Below are 20,823 nucleotides of genomic sequence, written 5' to 3' on the forward strand. Positions count from 1 at the left end.
CAGCTAACCCATGAGAATTGACTAGAAGGCTGGAGATTCATGGCTCAGCAGAGATCAGCAATTGTCAGCCAAAGAGGATAACAATTTTATCCACAATTTCAATCCTTAAGTCACTCTAGAAGACAGGCTGGTGGGTATGACCTGGTTCACAAGATCACATCTGGGCTAGAGAAATGCAGAGCTCCTGTAGTTACAGAGCCCCAAGATTGCAAGGGAAAGATGAATCCTAGACCAGAATCAGGCAGTGTCCTGAAAGAAGGGGGAAAGCAAAATGAACAAACATCCCCTGCACCATTCATTCGGTAATTCGTCAGGCTCTGCCTACCAATGCCCTCCAGTGTTCATCTTCAAATGTTATTTGATTTGCATTTTATTATGTAACTTTTGATTAATTTACTTACACGCTATTTTTCCTACTAAATTGTTAGTACCTCAAAGGCAAAAAAATAACATGTCTTTAAATTACCTACAGTACTTCATACAAAAGGATGTGCTGAATAAAATTTTTAAGACTAAAAGTTAAAATTGCTTAAAGGATTGTTTTACATCCCTGTAAAATCACTTTCTAGGTTCTTCAACCATTTATTTTGGAAAGCCCCTCAAAAAGCCAGGTTTTTTTATATTTGCAGCTGTTTTTTTCTTTCAACAATATCTGGTATTTCCTTGGCAAGAGAAGCTGCTGGAATAGTTGCTGGGTATGGGAAGAATCTGTCAACAAATGAGGAGCGTAGCATTCACATAGGGCTTATTTAAATCTTAAATATTTACTTCGCACTCTAAAGACATCAGTTATTGCCAAGTAATGAGACTGTGCCCAATAAACTAAAAGATCTGAGCTCCAGGAGTCAAATTATGTCAGACTGCTTTCAATTCTCCTCTGAAAATGCTGCACATTAGACCAGGTTCTAACCATCTAGAGTGAACAAAAGACTGTACAAGTGGCTATCAACCAGAGGCCCAGAGGCGTGTCTTCCACAGTTGTCCTTCACAGGCACATGTTGGCTGCAAGGCAAGCCATGGAAACGTGATGCCTGCCTTTTCCACTAACTGGTGTTTTCACCCTGGGTATTACTTGCCCTCTTTAAGAATCTGCCTGCAACGCAGGAGACCTAGGTTCGATCCCTGGGTTGGGAAGATCCCCTGGAGAAGGGAAAGGGTATCCACTCCAGTATTCTTGCCTGGAGCAAAGAGTGGGACACGACTGAGCGACTTTCACTTCACTTCACTTCACTTCACTTTGGTCTTCAGCTTCCTCTCCCGTAAAATAAAGATGCCCAATCAGAACACCTCTGTGGTCTGTCTGGACTCTACTACTCTTTGATTCTAGGTTTCTATGCTTCTCATCTTCAAATGAACACCAAAGTACACTTTATACTTAGTAAAGTAATAATTATATCTAACATTTACTGAGTCCACATTGTGAACTAGGCTGACAGTTTTACGTAACTGCTACTATTGTTTACCATAATTATTTCCAGTGGCTACAAAAGATCACCATTGTCTATGTGAAAAAAAATGAAGCTAATATCTATATATGGGAAATTAAGGCTGCAACTAAGTTGTTCAGTCGTGTCAGACTCTTTACAATCCCATGGACTGCAGCATACTGGCTTCCAGAGTTTGCTCAAACTCATGTTCATTGAGTCAGTGATCCCACCCAACAATCTCATCCTCTATTCTCCCCTTCTCCTCCTGCCTTCAGTCTTTCTCAGCATGAGAGTCTTTTCCAGTGAGTTAGCTCTTCACATCTAAGTAGCAACTTAAGATCATAAAACTAAAAGGTTTTTAGGGTAAGGATTTATATCCAATTCCATCTCATTCCAGACCTTGAATTAATTGATATCGTCTGCTGCTGCTGCTAAGTCGCTTCAGTCATGTCCGACTCTGTGCGACCCCATAGACGGCAGCCCACCAGGCTCTGCCGTCTCTGGGATTCTCCAGGCAAGAACACTGGGGTGGGTTGCCATTTCCTTCTCCAATGTAGCAAAGTGAAAAGTGAAAGGGAAGTCGCTGAGTCCTGTCCAACTCTCAGTGACCCCATGGACTGAAGGCTACCAGGCTCTTCCATCCATGGGATTTTCCAGGCAAGAGTACTGGAGTGGGCTGCCATTGCCTTCTCCAGGTGTATACTTATAACTTACCTAATATTGTACATCTACTATACCTCAATTTAAAACATCAAAAAGAAAAAGCGGTGCTTGATTTTTACAAGTGATTCTCTGGGAGGGAAGATCAAACCTGTGTTTCACTAAGTATTCTGTTGGCTGAAGCAAGAACTTTACCTCAAGCAAAACTGTACAAAGGTAAGTTTATTTTTGTTACCCTCATTTTCTCAACGCTGCCCATACTTCCGTCTTTCAATCGTCAGGCTTTATAAAACTGCATCCTCTCTCCTTTCTGGAACCTGTCCTTGGAAACTACTGGGACACATAAACGTCCCAAAGTATTTAAGAGTGAGAGCAATTAAAAGGTATGAGTGCTGAGACCATCTGTGTTAATATGGCTTAATTAAGAATACGGATCAGCTGAGCCACCCATCACCCCCCCACACACACCTCCACCCCCGCCCGCAGGCTTCTACGGTTGCCATGACGGCGGCCTTGTTCTGGGCTGCACTTGCCTTTGCACCTGTGCTCGAGTTCTACGTCTTCACCATGGCCACCACCACTGCGCATCAACTTTCTCCTCATCGCAGAGTTCTTCTGGTTGGTGTCTCTGCTGCTTTCCTCCCTTGTTTGGTTTATGACAGCAGTCATTGCTGACATCAAAGATGGACCAGTGCGGAAATGTCTCCTGATTTTTGGAGTGTTAGTCTGTCCTTATGCAAGAAATGTGCCGGTTTGCATGTTATAAACCTTTTTTTTTTTTAAGCCAGTGAGGGCTTGAAGAGGATAAACCCAGGTGAGAGCACCCTCTACGGACTGCTGGCTTATATCTCTGGCGTGGGCTTTGAAATCATGAGTGGAGCATTTTCCTCTGTAAATACTCTGTCTGATTCTCTGGGGCCAGGCACAGTAGGCATTCTTTGAGACCCTCTCCAGTGCTTCGGAAATTCAGCTTTCATGACACTGGTGAACACATTGCTGCACATGTTCTAGAGCATCGTGTTTTTGGAAGTGCCTGTGAGAAGAAAAAGTGGTACACCCTTCTTGTCATTCTCACCCATCTGCTGGTGTCAGCTCCAAGCTTCATGAATACTCACTGTGGATTAAATCTGGTGTCAGGGCGCATCATGCTGGTACTCACAGGCATCTGGCCATTCTCCATTTCTGCCAAAGCCTGAAACGTTGCCTGCTCTGCCAAGACTAGGACTTGCTCCTCTTCAACCAGTGCTCCAGACAACCTCCAAGGACCAGCACTTTTGAAATGGTAAGTTGCATCTTTAGAAGAAGCACAACTGTGTCTTTTTCTATAAATATCTTTTACTGGTGAAATTTGGAAAAAACAAAAAAACTGTCTAGATATGATATAGCCTTCATGCTACAACTTTCTGAAAAGGATACATCAGTGGAATGTAGTCTGGCTGCAAGTCAAAATCACCTAGTAAAATGCAGAGTACTGATTTCTGGGCTCTACCTCCAGGTTTAATTGATCTGGTGTTTGATAATTTTTTTAAGCTTCTCAGATAATGCTGATGTGCATCCAGGTGGAAAACCACTGATGTCCAAGTAGGAACTTTCTGAGAATTCTGTAAGTAAATAAAAATGAGATGTTTAGCTGTCTCCTGACTGAGTTTGTCTCCAGTCTGCGTTGAGCAAGTAACTATCTTGAGTATCAAATCCTGGTTAACCTTCATCTTTCTGAGTTCTGAAGTCACAAAAGGCTAAAGGGCTATCCCCTCTGTGAACAGTTTCACATCACAATACTCTAATTTCTAAGAATGTGAAAGGATGTGCTTCTAACTACAAAATTGCACTGACTTACTATGCCAATTTAACCAAAGTAAGCTATTGATTGTTAAACTGTATTTTTCTGTAGTTTTCCCCTTATAGATTTTGCTTTTTTGAGGCATTACATTATTTTGAGCATAGATTCATTTTCTTTAACTAAAAACCCAATTATTCCTGACTTCCTGGGAAGATATTATAAAACCAGGAATTTATGTGCATATGAAGAAAGTAGGAAAAACCACTAGACCATTCAGGTATGACCTAAATAAAATCCCTTAAGATTATACAGTGGAAGTGAGAAACAGATTCAGGGGATTAGATCTGATAGAGTGCCTGATGAGCTATAGACAGAAGTTCATGACATTGTACAGGAGATGGAGATCAAGACCTTCCCCAAGAAAAAGAAATGCAAAAAAGCAAAATGGTTGTTTGAGGAGGCATTACAAATAACTGTGAAAAGAAAAGAAGCTAAAGGAGAAAAGGAAAGATATACCCATTTGAATGCAGAGTACCAAAGAATAGCAAGGAGAGATAAGAAAGCCTTCTTTAGTGATCAGTGCAAAGAAATAGAGGAAAATAATAGAATGGGAAAGACTAGAGATCTCTTCAAGAAAATTAGAGATACCAAGGGAACATTTCTTGCTAAGATGGGCTCAATAAAGGACAGAAATGGTAGGGACCTAACAGAAGCAGAAGGTACTAAGAAGAGGTGGCAAGAATACACAGAAGAACTATATAAAAAAGATCTTCATGATCTAGATAATCATGATGATGTGATCACTGACCTAGAGCCAGACATCCTGAAATGTGAAGTCAAGTGGGCCTTGGGAAGCATCACTACGAACAAAGCTAGTGGAGGTGATGGAGTTCCAGTTGAGCTATTTCAAGTCCTAAAAGATGATGCTATGAAAGTGCTGCACTCAATATGCCAGCAAATTTGGAAAACACAGCAGTGGCCACAGGATGGGAAAAGGTCAATTTTCATTCCAATCCCAAAGAAAGGCAATGCCAAAGAATGTTCAAACTACCGCACAATTGCACTCATCTGACACGCTAGCAAAGTAATGCTCAAAATTCTCCAAGCCAGGCTTCAGCAGTACATGGACAGTGAACTTCTAGATGTTCAAGCTAGATTTAGAAAAGGCAGAGGAACCAGAGATCAAATTGCCAACATCTGTTGGATTATCAAAAAGGCAAGAGAGTTCCAGAAAAACATCTATCTCTGCTTTACTGACTATGCCAAAGCCTTTGACTGCGTGGATCACCACAAACTGGAAAATTTTTCAAGAGATGGGAATATCAGACCACCTGACCTGCTTCCTAAGAAATATGTATGCAGGTCAGGAAGCAACGGTTAGAACTGGATATGGAACAACAAACTGGTTCCAAATCAGGAAAGAAGTACGTCAAGGCTGTATATTGTTACCCTGTTTATTTAACTTATATGCAGAGTAAATCATGAGAAACCCTTGGCTGGATGAAGCACAAGCTGGAATCAAGATTGCTGGGAGAAATATCAATAACCTCAGATATGCAGATGATACCACCCTTATGGCACAAAGCAAAGAAGAACTGAAGAGCCTCTTGATGAAAGTGAAAGAGGAAAGTGAAAAAGTTGGCTTAAAGCTCAACATTCAGAAAACGAACATCATGGCATCTGGTACCATCACTTCATGGCAAATAGATGGGGAAAGAGTGGAAATGTGGCTGACTTTATTTTGGGGTGTCCAAAATCATTGCAGATGGTGACTGCCGCCATGAAATTAAAAGACGCTTACTCCTTAGAAGAAAAGTTATGACCAACCTAGACAGCATATTAAAAAGCAGAGACATTACTTTGCCAAAAAGGTCCATCTGGTCAAGGTTATGGTTTTTCCAGTAGTCATGTGTGAATGTGAGAGTTGGACTATAAGGAAAACTGAGTGCCAAAGAACTGATGCTTTTGAACTGTGGTGTTGGACTGCAAGGAGATCCAACCAGTCCATCCTAAAGGAAATCAGTCCTGAATATTCATTAGAAGGACTGATGTTGAATCTGAAACTCCAATACTTTGGCCACCTGATGCAAAGAACTGACTCATTGGAAAAGACCCTGATGCTGGGAAAGATTGAAGGCTGGAGGAAGAGGGGATGACAGAGGATGAGATGGTTGGACAGCACCACTGACTAAATGGACATGAATTTGGGTAAACTCTAGGAGTTGGTGATGGACAAGGAGGCCTGGTGTGCTGCAGTCCATGGGGTCGCAAAGAGTCAGACACAACTGAGCGACTGAACTGAACTGCTGTTAAGTCTTTTCTGGGTGCATCCCCACACAGCATTTACCTGCTGAATGCTGGCTGCTGGATTCATGGAGGTGAAGCCCACTGTTCTATCTCTGAGCAGCTCTGCAGGTTTGCTGAGTGATTACCCTGGGACAGGATTCACTGGAAGCTAGTGGAAGTTTGGGCGGAAAACAAGCCAGGAGGGTGGTGTTCACACTTTTAGCTTGTCCTGTGTTACTGACTAACACTTCCATCCAAATTGTATAGTGGAAAATTGGAAATATGTCCTAAAATACCATATTCATGCTTGTACATAATCCATATACTCTTTAGACAGGGTAAACGCCCTTAGGTTTTGGTAGCACGTACAGCATTCACTTTTTAGGAATACCAAAGATGCTTGTTTGGGCTTCCAAGTTGGCATTAGTGATAAAGAACCCGCCTGCCAATGCTGGAGATGTAAGAGAAGCACACTCCATCCCTGGGGCGGGCAGGGCAACCCTCTCCAGTATCCTTCCCTGGAGAATCCCATGGACAGAGGAGCCTGAGGGCTACAGTCCACAGGGTCATAAATACTTGGACACAACTGAAGTGACTTAGCACACAAAATGTTTGTTCAACTTCCAAACATCACTTTTGGTTTCCTTTATAAAGGAGAATTGTGCCTTTACTAATTAGAAATGGTTCCAAGTTGATGGTTTCTAGGGAGCTGATGTTCTGTGAGAAATGGAAATTCCCTACATATTCAAGTGGGAACATGATGAAGCTTGTATGTGCAGTAGAACAGCCAAAAGAAATAGAAGCAGCAATGAGAGGGCTCACCAGTGACATGAAGGATGGAAGAATTTGGTAATATTATGGTGGGGGAAGAATAATGGACATGTTTAAAATGGAAACATGGCCAGTTAATTTGGGCTAGCTGCACATCTGTCCAGGGACCAGAACCTTACACATAAACTAGACCTTTATCCATGAAATCCCCTCTTATGTTTACATAATTCAAATTTTTTCATCTAGGGTTTCAAGAGGACTAAGGTTTCTAGCAAGGCTGTAAACAGTCCCATAAGCAATTACAGTTATTCCCATAAAGTCTACTTGAGCACTAATACCACTGCTCCTGCTGGGGTTTGCTGTTTTCCACTTTTATACAAGATTTTCTTTAGGTGGGTCATACAAGAGTCAAAGACAGAGACTAAACAGTGACATTTATTATGCAGAGTTGAAGGGAATAAGATACCCATTGAACTAGGCTTCATTCCTATTGGAGCACGGTGTTCTTTGATAAACAGGGTAAGAAAAATGTAGAGTTGGTTTATTACTGTTGACTTACGATTCCTTAAATGGATAGTCCGATAAAACACTTGTGGATCTGTGAAGTCTAGACTGCAAGGAGATCCAACCAGTCCTTTCTGAAGGAGATCAGCCCTGGGATTTCTTTGGAAGGAATGATGCTAAAGCTGAAACTCCAGTACTTTGGCCACCTCATGCAAAGAGTTGATTCATTGGAAAAGACTCTGATGCTGGGAGGGATTGGGGGCAGGAGAAGAAGGGGACGACAGAGGATGAGATGGCTGGATGGCATCACTGACTCGATGGACGTGAGTCTGAGTGAACTCCAGGAGTTGGTGATGGACAGGGAGGCCTGGCGTGCTGCGATTCATGGGATCACAAAGAGTCAAATAAGACTGAGCAACTGAACTGAGCTGAACTGAAGTCTAGAAAAATCTGAGAATATTAGTATTACTCATACTTGAGCTCAGAGGATGTCCTCTGTGCATTAGTAGTTTAATCTTAAGTAAGCAATCTGGACCACTGTGAAATATCATTTAGAAAAACATCTTGGACAAGAAAATTTTCTTTGATGTTGAGACTAATGTCTTAGGTTAGGAAATTGTTGGCTAATCCTTGATTGAGTGAGAGCCAAGGAAACCCAGAAGGAGAGTAGTCTTCCTTTGTTGCTGTATATATATTAAGATGTGCTTTGTTTATTTTTATTTTTTTGCATTTGTTATTTGTGATGAGTTTTCTGATCCCTGACACTGTTTGGAGAGGAGGTGACAGTGTTAATCTTGTGTTCTTCTCCACACAGAGCTTTCTCAGTTTGGAGGAAAATGTGGCTATGTTCCAAGTTGACCTTGGAAAATGAATATTGTTGCAGCACTTGACTATGTTGCCGTGTACATCATAGAGACTGATTTTGACTCTCTAATAAATTTGTATTTTTTTAACTCATTTGAACTAGGAGTTGAAGCTGGAGTTTTGTTACCTTCGATCCTGGCCTGCCTGCCTGGCAGTATAATAGGAGCAGCCTCTTTTAGAGCATCTTTGTGAACACATAGCTGAAAGGAATAAATGGTGTCTCTATACTGTATAGAAAAGAAAATGGCTTTTGTTCCCAATATTGTGTTTTTGTTGTCAACCACTTTTCAGTGTTTGCTGAGAGTGACAGATACACATCAAAAATGCTAGGTGTTCTTATCTATTGAGTTGGTGCAGTACAAGGGGTCTTCACAGAAGCTTCCTCCTACATGATCTTCTTCCTGGTCGCCTCAAACTAGCCCCAGAACAGGGACTAATGGTCAGAGTGGGCCTGAGGGCTCCAGGGAAGCCAGGGCGCCAGGCTGTCTCGGGCACCAGCAGCATGCTTCCTGGGAAGAGGTCCTGAGAGTGCTGGCTTTTTGTTGGCTAAGTTTTCTCTGGGCCCCACCATTCCTAACAAGAGAGACAAACTAGATGTCACAACTAAAGAATTTTAAAGGTCTTTGCTGAGAACGCTTTATTTTATGATTGTAGCTTTTAAATTCTCATTTAGTAAGAGACTTCATTCCATTAAATGTAGTGTTCAGAGGAGTGGGCACTGTCTTTATGTACAATATTTATCATTTCATTTGCGTTATACTCTTAAGTCATATATAGCACTAATCAGTACATTCAATAGTATTTTCCAGCAAACAATGAAAAGACTGTTTGTCACCAAAAAAAAAAAAAAAAGAAGAATATAAATCAGCTCTGTCAACATGAATTAGTTGTTTTTTCCAGGAAACTTTGCCTGGGAAAGATAAAGCTATAAACCAATTTAAAAAAAATGCACTGTTTGCTTCAGGAAATTTCCCACAGATAATTAATGGAAACAAGAGTCTTCTCACCTTGGCAAATACTTGCTTATCATACAAAGTTTCCTCGTGAAGGCTTATTTCAAGACCCTTGTGTCATAGGGTCTACTAATTCCAAACTAGTACATTACAAACGTTGCCCAGTCCAGATCAGGTCTTCGTCTTGAAAGACCTACCTCAAAACTACTTTGAGCTCAGACCCCAAAGCCCTAAAATTAGACAACTTCTGACTTCCATATTCTGAGACACTGCTGGGATTGGTAAGGTGGTGGTCTCCCTTGCTACAGCAAGTTTTAATACATTTAGCTTTCCTTTTTTTAGGTTGATGATTTGCTGGGGAGTCCAACGGTACTATGAGATGGTAACCTATGTTTCTCTAGGTCACAGCAGGCAGAGAATAAAACTTTTGAGTTCCAACAAGTTAATGGCAAAGACAGAAATCATGCATGCCCATCTAGTAATAACTGAGGAATCTCAAGTTCTCCAAAACTGCCCACCTATTGCTAGAAGATCTAAGGGTCTTCTAGATGTACTCATGAACAAATCTCAGTATCCACTCAATGCTGAGGCTTCTGCTGAATTCAAACTTAAAAAAAAAAAGGAAATGGCACTATAGTGGGAACCCATTATCAAGCTTCTTCTTTGTGTGTGGAAACTATCAGCGTCCCCTAAAGTCACTGTTTCTGCTGCCCACCACTTAGGTCATTGCTGTTTGAGTCTTCTGAAGTTGATCACGTGTCCAAAGGTGGCCAGAATCAGTGCTGCTCATATCAGTGCCTCCAGGGCTGAGGTCGGGAAGGATTCCTGGTGAGGACTGCTTGCAAAACCACCAGGTTACACTGTGTGAGCCATTACCTGCTCCATATATGTATATGACCAGTGGGAGCCCACACAACATATTACTGAGGCGCATTTGGACAATGGGGGAAATAAGAAGAACACAAAGGATCGAGAAAGGTCTTTCATTCATTTATTCCTTCTTTCATGCATACAACAAATATTTGAGTCTCTCTTGGCTATAACAAAAAGGAGTTTATTAATGGCCTTAAAATGTTCTCATCCATCAGGAAGTTTTGGCATCCATTCTCCATTCACCTCTGATTTTCTATATGTCACAAACAGTGCACCAGAGATAAAATGAGCAAGACAGACAGTCCTCACCAAGCCACAGGGCAGAATGGGGAAAGAGATAATGAAACAATGGGAATATGGAATGGCAAATTCAGTGGAAGGAAAGTAGAGGGTGATGTAAGAGCAAAAACCCAAGGTAAACCAATCCAAATTTTAAAATCAGGGAAGTCTCTGTGTAATAACAATCTGTGAAGTTTCAGAAACAGGAGAACATCATGTTGTCAAGGAACGAAGTTTATATGGGCAGTTTATAAACGAAGTTTATATGTGTATCCTATGAAGGAGATAAGAGGATACATGAAGCTAGAGATTGGGAAACAGACCATGGAAAGTCATGTTGAGTTTAGAATTTATTTACAGGAGAAACAAGGCTATTGACAGCTTTAACAACAGGCGTAAATCAATGAAATTTTCAGAGAGGTTACTCTGGATACATTGTGGAGAATGAATTTGAGGGAAGAAAACAGAGGCAAGAAATCTAAGAAGCTATTGAGATGATTCAAGTAAGAAATTAAGGCTTCCTGGACTAGTGTGCTGACAGTGATGATGGGGGGAAAAAAAGATAGGACAGATTTGAGAAATAGAGAGGAAATAGACTTGATTGTCAATGGCAGTTGGCTGGGGCAGTGAAAGAGATAGGAATTCATCTCTTTCAACAGATGAGTCAGGTCATGTCACTCCTCAGCTCAGAACCCTGCAGTGGCTTCCATCTCATGCAGAATGAAAGCTAAAATCTTCACAGTGGGCCACAAGGATGAAAAAGTCTATACACCACATCCCTACCCTAGCCCTGTTGCCTCAATGGATTCACCCCTCCTGCCTTCCTGCCAGCTCACTCTACCTCACCCACTCCAATATCCTGATCTTCTCAAACATTCTCCCCTGGAGGAGGAAATGGCAACCCACTCCAGTACTCTTACCTGGAAAATTCCATGGACAGAGGAGCCTTGTAAGCTATAGTCCATGGGGTCGCAAAGAGTCGGACACGACTGAGCAACTTCACTTCAATTCACTTCTCAAACATTCCAGGCATGAACTTACCTTAAAATTTTTGTTTTCGCTCTGCCCAGATACCAGTATGGCTCATACGCCTGCCTTCAAGTCTTTTTTTAAATATCACCTTTTCAATGAGGTTTCTCATCGTCATCCTACTAAACATTCCAACCTCTGTGACAGTATCCCAAGTTTTCTTATTACCCATCACTTTTTGATTTATGGTATAGAGTAATTTACTTATTGTTTTGTTACTAGAAATAATATTTTGGTTATCACTTAGAATGTAAGCTCCGTGAAGGAAGGAGTTTTTGTCTTGTTTTGTTCATTATTGTATCCCCAGTTCCTAGAATACCCAGGATGTAGTAAGCACTCAATTTTTATTGAATGAATTAGTGGGCAGTCCCCATGTCTGTAGCCTGACCAACCAGTCAGATGGTGGTTCTAATTACTAGTCTGGAAGTATGAGAGATGGGGAAGGTTTGCACAGAAAAGCTTATGAATTCAGTTTGGGATCATTTGCTCAGTACCACAACTATATTAACAGCATGATATTATTATATAAGTCAAAACTGTTAGCAAAATTTCAACTTTCTTAGATAAACGGAGCCAAACTCTTCTGTAAGAGAACAACCTACAGAATTCCAAAGCTGCTCTCACTGATGAGGCATGTGCCTGGTTCCCTGCAAGTCAGCCAATAAGATGGTCAATCAATATACATCAAGAAGAGGTCAGAAACCCTGGACTGTTCAAAGTGGCGTAAGTCATACAGTGGTGTGGATACTCAGAATAATTACATTAGGGATTCTGTTTGAGGTCTTGTATATCTTGTATATCTAGACAAAGGATTGACAAATAATCATTAGATAATCTCGAGGCAATGTACTCAATTTTTCACCTAGCAAAGGTTAACATTTACTCCCCAAATTATAAATCAGATATCAAATAAGAAGTAGACTAATGGAGAATAAGATGAGCTAACTTGCAGAGAAAACGCTAGTAAAGTGTAATCAAGTTCTTGGTACCTAAATTTGTTTTCTTTTGTTTCCTTAACAATTTAGAAACCCTGATCAACTCTAAACAGTGTTTTGCAGCCCCAGATGAGAACGAGTTTTCACAAGTCTGTATTTTTCAAACTTTAGCATGTATCAGAATCCCCTACAAGACTTTTTATTCCTGGGCACCCAAGCCTGGAAGTTCTGATTCAGTAGATGTTGAATGGGCCCCCATATTTGCATCTCTAGCAAGTTTCCAGATGGTGTAAGTGCTTCTGGTGCAGGGACCACCCTCTAAGAGTCACTGTAATCCTGGGCCTATTTGAGACCTTTTGCCCATTTCAACTAGGTTCTTTACTGACTCCCAACTGAAGTTGGTTGAGTTCAATATCTGAATATGGAACCACCGAATGGTATAAAATTAATGCAAATTATTTTTTAAACCTTTTTTTATTTAATTTCATTTAATTCTAATGTTTTTCATCATATAGTCTGTCAGTTTCTTTTTTCTTCTCTTTTTTTGGTAATTTATGGTTAAAATGGAAGTGAGCATTTACATGTGTATGATGGAACAAATACTGTTCATTCCTGAGCTAACCACAATACCATGTGCATTATATTTTCTCTCTTATATTAACTTCCTGTTTTCTCCTAAAGTTAGTAATAGCTTCATTTTTAATCTGCTTAGTTTTCAATATGATCTATCACTAATGTGATAGATCTTTCCAATGCTTCTTGATATTTTCCAGATGATCAAATAATACAATTTTTTTTTCCTTAGAAACCCCACTCCAACTTTCTGTTCTAGTCTGACAGGTCCTTTTCCAGGCTGGCTGCATAGTTATTATCCTAGAATATCCTTAGTCATTTTCCTGTTGGATCCACTATTTCCTAATCCCATATTTTCCTATTTCTTGATTTATTTGCTTACTTTGTTGGAGCGTTTAGTTCAGCTGCATCACAAGAAAGAAAACAGGGTGAGATTAATTTTGTCAGCTGTCACATGCCTGAAAATTTGCACATTCTTAACTAGATGGGTACAGTATTTTGACTAAAATTTATTTTCATTTCAACTTTTTAAGATTTTGCTCTATTTAGTTTTCTAACTCCAGTGTTGCTTGTGCAAATTCAGATGCTATTCTGATTTTCTTTTTCTTTCTATGTGACTTTTGACTTTTCTCTCAAACTCTTAGGATCTTCTTTTTCACCAGGTGTTATAAACTTTCATATTAATGTGCCTTATTGTGGATTTTTCTTATGGGCTACACACCGTGTGGGCTTTTTCAATTGAGGAACTCACACATTTCAACTCTGAGAAATTTTCCATATGTGTCTGCAGAACTCCTATAAAGTAGATTCTAAGGGTCTTTTATTATCCTTTAAATTTTTTATCTACTCTTTCCAATTTTTCATCTCATGTTTTTTAAAGCTTTATAGATACTTTTTGCAACTTTATCTTCAAAGCCTTCTTTGAATTTTTATTTTAATTAAACTTTATTTTATTTTGTATATAATCTATTTTAATAAATTTAATTATTTGTATTAAATATTTATCATGTATTTAATTTCTAGAATCTATCTTTCAGAACATCCTCTTATATCTTGAGATCATTTATTACAGCTTCTTGGGTGTTTTTTGCTGCTTCATATGTTATTTCTTTTTCACCAAACTTATTTTTTAATAATTGGATTTCTCTCTTTCATTTGAAAGGTATTTCTCTATATCAACAGATCTCAAATATTAACTTACATCAGAATCACCTGAAAGTCTTATTAAAACACAGACTACAGGGTCTCTTCCCTAGAATGTTTGATTCAGTAGGGCTGAGATGGGGCTAGGTAATCTGCATTTCTAACAAATGTAACTTGTGACAGAGATCACATTTGAGAATTTTTGTTTGGGGTCACATGGGGTTGTATACTTCACAAAGTAAAAAGTACTGACATGTATACAGATTAAGTGGAGTAGTGAATGGCAATCCACTTCAGTATTCTTGCCTGGAGAATTCCATGGACAGAGAAGCCTGGCGGACTACAGTCCATGGGGTGGCAAAGAGTCAGACAAGACTGAGCAACTAACACACACACACCCATACAGGTTAAGGGCCTGCTTCTGGGTTCTCTGTTTAGGGCCTTCCTCAGCAGAACCCCTTGACGCTGTAATTCTAACCAAACCCCAGAATTCAGTGCTTTGTGAATTGGGCTCAGTGCTTTGTGAATGGCAGGATTTTCAATTCTTCAATATATTTTATGTGAGTAAAATTGATAATATATACAATAATATGAACCATTATAATTCTAAAATGTATGCTTATAAAATAATAAACAGTTTTCATAGGAAAGAGCAGAGAATAAATTCCCAAGAAGTTTCCAGAAAAAGTTCAGGATTTAGGATGTCACTGTGACTTTAGCCACTGTACTATAAAAGAAGAAACAAATTGCATAATACATGCTGATTATTCTTTATTAGCTATTGAAATCTTCCTGGTGATGAGTGGAAGTTTGAAAACTGAGTTGCGGCCTCCTGAATGATAATGACAGAACAATCTGGAAATTATGTACTACCAGCAGAGAAAAGGGCACTAAGTGTGTGCTTGAGTACCTGCCTCATAAAACATATTAATTATTATTTATAGTTTTCTCTTTTCATTGCTTCTACTTCTCTTGAAAATGCTACTCTGTAGTGTTCAAAATTAAGACAAACAGCTCTGTCTAGTGGCCAATGTGATCATTGCAGTCAAAGTCAAAACAGTATTCAAGTCAGACCTTTTTAAATAATCTGTCTAAAACTTGGCAAAGGACTTTGACAGGAGGTGGCTCTTTTGTCCCAACTCAGGAGATGCAATGGATAAAAGCCATCAGTCATGTCATCTCCATTTGTGTCTTTTTCAGCAATTAAGAGAGACAGGTGCAAAACCCAGCTCAGTAATATAGCTTAAAAAGAAAGGATTTTTATTTGTGAAACTGTGTTTGGTAGATAACTTTGTTCAAAACAGAAGTATACACCGTAGCCTGTTTTTAGCTTCACTCTTCTTTGTTTCCCCCCATTCTCCCCTCTCCTGCCTTTAAGAAAAATCTGGAACTGAACTGTAAGTCAGAATCTTGTCATTCTTCTTATGGCAGATGAACTGCCCCCTGGCAGCTGGGGTGCCCTGCCTTTGACAGTTGTTTCCACAGTGCTGCAGAGTATGAACAGGACACCATGTGGAAAAAATGAAGAGCAGCAGCTACTGGCTCCTAATTCGCCATAAAGCATTCGGAACAACAGTGGCCTTTTTCTTGCAAGAACTGGTATATTGAGGCAAAATCTTGCTGTTTCCCATACATTTCCACTTCCCCAAATAATGTGAAGTATGTTAGAATAAATCTAAAAGAATAAGTAAAATCAAGTATAAAAAAGATGAAGAATCCAGTGGTGGAGTAAATCTGGGCCCACGATACGTCTGGGCGTGGGGTAGAGATGGAATTGGCTGAATTGAATTACAATTTATTGGACATAGAGGACGAGAATTTGGTTGGTTTTTAATACATAAGTTACAAGATATTAAGCATATGGTTGTACCCCCAAAGTAAAATGACCTAAGGGTTAAAATATCACATGTTTGCTAAAGATAATCTTCAAGTACATAATTAATACTAAAACAAATCAATTAGAAAATTACAGCTTAACATATACCCAAGAAACATTCCAGTTTTAAATGAATGTTTACTTTCTGAAGATAAATTTGACAACATGCTTGTTGTTAAAAATTATAGTACCCAAAAATATTAACTTAAAGAAGGTAAAAGATAACCATAATATGAGATTTAAAGATAAGCACTGTTAATATTTAGTATAAATCTTTTATGGAGAAGGCAACAGCAACCCACTCCAGTACTCTAGCCTGGAAAATCCCATGGATGGAGGAGCCTGGTGGGCTGCAGTCCATGGGGTCGCTAAGAGTCGGACATGACTGAGCGACTTCACTTTCACTTTTCACTTTCATGCATTGGAGGAGGAAATGGCAACCCACTCCAGTGTTCTTGCCTGGAGAATCCCAGGGACAGGGGAACCTGGTGGGCTGCCGTCTATGGGGTCGCACAGAGTCGGACACGACTGAAGCGAGTTAGCAGTAGCAGCAGCAGCAGCATAAATCTTTTAAGGTATAATTCCTATGATAAAAGTAATTATTTATATCCTGAGGAGAAAAATTATTATTTTGTATGTATTAATATTATGCATATTTGGGTAAAGACTTATGGCGAACTTAGAAAAACCTGATCCAATAGGAAAAGTAAGTGAGCCTTGTTTTTTTAAAGTGTAATTTAAAAGATTATTTCTGAAATATTTCAAAAGGATGAATTTGTGGAGTCAGTTAACATGGTGCGGGCAAATGGTAGATTTAGAAACCCCCAAAATGGCAATGATGCACATGCTGTCAATTTTGACATTACATTGAGTCTGGAAGGAGAAGAAATATGTTCCCTCAAAGTTTCCCTCAGTGGCAACATTCAAATTTTTAAGATATGAAATGATGACAATATTGTGAAAGCAACAGCCCATGAAGTCTAGAAATCCTGGGCATGATTTAGTGTTATAATCAAATAAAAGCCACCACAAGGCTAGTGACACATATTTAATGATATGCGTATCACTGTAGTATTACACAGCAATTTGGCATAAATGGCAAATGATTGCATAAATGACTAAAATTAGCATGACTTTCACATAGTCAAATTAAGCATTTCTGGGGTCAGCTGGGGAGAGAGAGAACAAGACAGACTAAAAAGCTGCTTCAAGAACCTGCCAAAGAAAACCAGGCAGCTGGGTCTCCCTTATTCTCTGATGACAGCACAGGGTTGAAGAGGGGGAAAAAAGAAAAAAAGTAGGAAGTTCAACAAAGGAACCAAGAAAGTACTGTTTTGGCTCCTTGCTACTTTCTCTTGTTTGGTCTCATCTGGAAGTTTCTAGAAAATTCAAGATAATTTTATCTTCCCTGCCAGGCAAATGGTAAGACTCTCCAACTTCCAGTCTTTTGGACTCACAAAGAAATCTTCAGAGCTGATATGTACACTTTCTGTCACTCCCATCATCACCACCAAGTAGAGCCCCTGTACATGGTCTGAAGTATCAGCCATTTTTCCAGTTAACAAAAACAGCCCTGGAATGGTTAACAAGTGCACAACTAGATGTTCATACTTGGATACAGCAAGAACACTGGATGTTTGGGTTTCTGGGAAGGAGATTACAAGGAGAAAGGTAAAGGCAGCACAGAAACAAGACAAAATTTCGGCTCTTTCAAAAAATGTCCCAGAGCTAACTCTGCCTATTAGCAACTAAATAATAACAATAACGCTGCTATTAAGAATAGGCAGAAAATTAAGGAGTCAAAAATAATATCAAGACTATAAAATCTGAGGTAATACTTTAGAAAGTTCAAATCTCAATTGCACAACATCTGTGTGAGCTTGGATAAGTTACTTAACCTCCATGAGTTTTCATTTCTTTATGTTAAAAAATGAACAAATAAGAGGAATATGAGTGTGTACTCAGTTGCATCCATTTCTTGACTCAGGAAGACACACATGCCCATAGCTTGTCAGAGAATTTAAATAATGCTCTTTACTCTCAGACACAAAGTGGAATGTGACATTTCACAATATGGTTGCTGAAGAATAAGCATGTGAGTGTGTCTGCCCTCCCCATCCCCCTTTTTTGTCAGCTTGGCATTCACAATCAGTACACTGACATAATTTCCATGCTGTGCAGTGTTCAGAAGCCCCAGTATCAACCAGGCCTGAGCTGAGAAGCACTCAGATGATATCCTCAGAGAGGGAAGAGAGGTGAGCACTAATCGGAGCCACAAAGTCTCAATGGAAATTAATCAGTATTTGCCTGTTGAAAATAAAAAAATATTCAGTTATATAACTTATATCTTTGTACTATACTAATGTGTGCTGCCACTTAAGCTCCATATGCAGCTGAATGCAGACAATTTCATTTTTCAAAAGACTGGCAGACTTATCAATGCTTGGTTCCATCTCATCACTGTAGATGACAAGCATTCGACTGATGGTCAGCAGATGGAAACCAAGAAAGCCTTTGGAACCCAATGTAAGCTAAAGATGCCCGGAAAACCTGAATCAACAAATGAAATATCAAATAAGAGATAAACCAATGGAGAATAAGATGGGTTAAATTTCAGAGAGAATACTAGCAAGGTACAGTTAAATTCTTGGTACCTAAATTTGTTTTCCCTTGTTTCCTTAACAATTTTAAAAACCCTAAAAAAAACTCGAAGTAGTATTTTGCAACCTCAGCTGAGAACAAGTTTTCATAAATCTGTACTTCTCAAACTTCAGCATGCATCAGAATCACATGGAAGACTTGTTATTGCTGAGCACCAAAGTTTCTGATTAGTTAGGTCTTGGATGGGCCCCAAGAATTTGTCTCTCTAACACGTATCCAGGCATTGTAAATTCTGCTGGTTCACAGAGATTTGCTCTAATAGGAACTGTTTTCCCCATCTCAGGGATAAGAACTCCTGGCTTAATTTTACAAGATTCAGAAAGAGAAGTAGCTTAGATCTGGGCAAGAGGGCACCTCTTCTGATCCTCACATTCTGGAGATGTCAGGAACCTGTCTCTGGCCCTCCCCGCTCTGACGATGAGGGAGGCAACAGAGCCAGGCCTGCCCACCTGCCCTCAGGCCATGCTATAGATGGTCAGTACCTGGAATTCCTTGCCAAGCAGGCCAAATACACTTCTAAGGATGCTGTTATCCTTTCCACAAGTCTATTCTTTCTTCCCCAGAAACACCTAGACCTCAGGAATGAGCAAAATGTAGTTATTTTACATGATGAGATGATGTTATTTTACATTTGAGATGATGATGGGGATTGGGGTTTGGAGATGCAACCAAGGATTTCCACACTTAGCCAGCCAGGCCCTCATGGAACAGGACAAAACAAAGGATGGGAGAGAAGGATGGATGGCTGGGTGAGAAAGATGTAGATCAAGGCCCTGGGCCTTTGGTCGGCTCTCCAAATACTGCCATCTTCTGGCTAACTCCAGAAGTCCAAGAATTCTAAATGTGAACCTGCAATCCCACTGCTGGGCATACACACTGAGGAAACCAGAAGGGAAAGAGACACGTGTACCCCAATGTTCATCGCAGCACTGTTTATAATAGCCAAGACATGGAAGCAACCTAGATGTCCATCAGCAGATGAATGGATAAGAAAGCTGTGGTACATATACACAATGGAGTATTACTCAGCCATTAAAAAGAATACATTTGAATCAGTTCTAATGAGGTGGATGAAACTGGAGCCTATTATACAGAGTGAAGTAAGCCAGAAGGAAAAACATAAATACAGTATACTAACGCACATATATGGAATTTAGAAAGATGGTAACAATAACCCGGTGTATGAGACAGCAAAAGAGACACTGATGTATAGAACAGTCTTTTGGACTCTGTGGGAGAGGGAGAGGGTGGGAAGATTTGGGAGAATGGCAATGAAACATGTAAAATACCATGTAGGAAACGAGTTGCCAGTCCAGGTTCGATGCATGATGCTGGATGCTTGGGGCTGGTGCACTGGGACGGCCCAGAGGGATGGTATGGGGAGGGAGGAGGGAGGAGGGTTAGGGATGGGGAGCACATGTATACCTGTGGCGGATTCATTTTGATATTTGGCAAAACTAATACAATTATGTAAAGTTTAAAAATAAAATAAAATTGGAAGAATAAAAAAAAACAAAAAAACAAAACAAAAAAAATAAATGTGAACCTGGCCTTTCTGTATCTTTATGAAGGTATTTTGTCAAGATAGGCAGATAGAACATTTTCATTAACAGTTTAATAATTTGATTTGCAACTTTTAAAATACTTATGCATGTGGTACATGGGCTTCCATTTGACCTCAGAGCCCAGTTCCCACATATAAAACAAGGGGAAAGTGGTTTCACTGACTGCTCACCCGATCCCACCTGCCATCATGTGTGTGCACTAATTCACTTCAGTTGTGTCCAACTCTATGCAACCATATGGACTGTAGCCTGCCAGGCTCCTCTGTCCATGGGATTCTCTAGGCAAAAGTACTAGAGTGGGTTGTCATGCCCTCTTCCAGGGGATCTTAGCCCTCCAGGGATTTAACCCGCATCTCCTGTGTCTCCTGCATTGTCTGATAGGTTCTTTACCACTAGCGCCACTTGGGAAGCCTTTACCCTTATGTAGCCTTTGCCTAATCTGGTTCAGTGCAGGGGGCATTGCTCTCAACCCCTTTATACCTCAACTACGTTTCCTCTGCCTTGCAGAGCTTAGATGATATCATGTATTCCAGTGTACTGGGCATTCCCAGTCTGTTCTCAGAGAAGTCTGCAAAGCAGATCTTGGTCTCTAGGCAACTTCTCCAAGGAGCTTTTTATCTTTGAAGCTGCTGCGTTTTGACCCT

At 39.9% G+C, this 20,823-nt stretch overlaps 1 pseudogene across 1 annotated transcript; it reads left to right on the forward strand.

Moving 5' to 3' along the window:
- Positions 1–2,295: 2,295 nt before the first annotated feature.
- Positions 2,296–15,636, forward strand: LOC147379350 (gamma-secretase subunit APH-1B-like; annotated as a pseudogene). Its single transcript, XR_015169547.1, has 4 exons — positions 2,296–3,369; positions 9,588–9,614; positions 10,389–10,533; positions 15,509–15,636. The product of XR_015169547.1 is annotated as a gamma-secretase subunit APH-1B-like (transcript).
- Positions 15,637–20,823: the final 5,187 nt, after the last annotated feature.

Source organism: Bos grunniens, chromosome 1, assembly GCF_055505025.1.
Source record: "Bos grunniens cultivar Pamir isolate PY7600 chromosome 1, Bosgru_T2T1.0, whole genome shotgun sequence".
NCBI classification, from domain to species: Eukaryota; Metazoa; Chordata; class Mammalia; order Artiodactyla; family Bovidae; genus Bos; species Bos grunniens.